This window comes from Brassica oleracea, chromosome C1 (genome assembly GCF_000695525.1).
Source record: "Brassica oleracea var. oleracea cultivar TO1000 chromosome C1, BOL, whole genome shotgun sequence".
NCBI classification, from domain to species: domain Eukaryota; kingdom Viridiplantae; phylum Streptophyta; class Magnoliopsida; order Brassicales; family Brassicaceae; genus Brassica; species Brassica oleracea.
The window spans coordinates 27608815-27609120 of NC_027748.1; positions in this window are offsets into that span (position 1 = coordinate 27608815).

The following is a 306-nucleotide window of genomic DNA, read 5'->3' on the forward strand; positions in this document are numbered from 1 at the left end:
AGTAACCCATGGATCATCTCTGTTCCTTACCCGGGGGTACTTGATATAACAAACCTGTAACATTTAAAAAATTATTAGTAAAATTATAAATTAATACACATGATGATTAATCATTTTAAATAATTAACATTTAATTACCTGATCGGTCTGAAAAGCAAGAATGAAAGGATCATAATATTGCAGCTTTCGCCTAGAATTTACTGATGTAACACCAAATGCATCTGTTCTCACACCTCGATCTAGAGTGTTGTCGTGCCAATCACAATAGAAAACAGAACAGCGCAATCCAACCATGCCCAAATACTT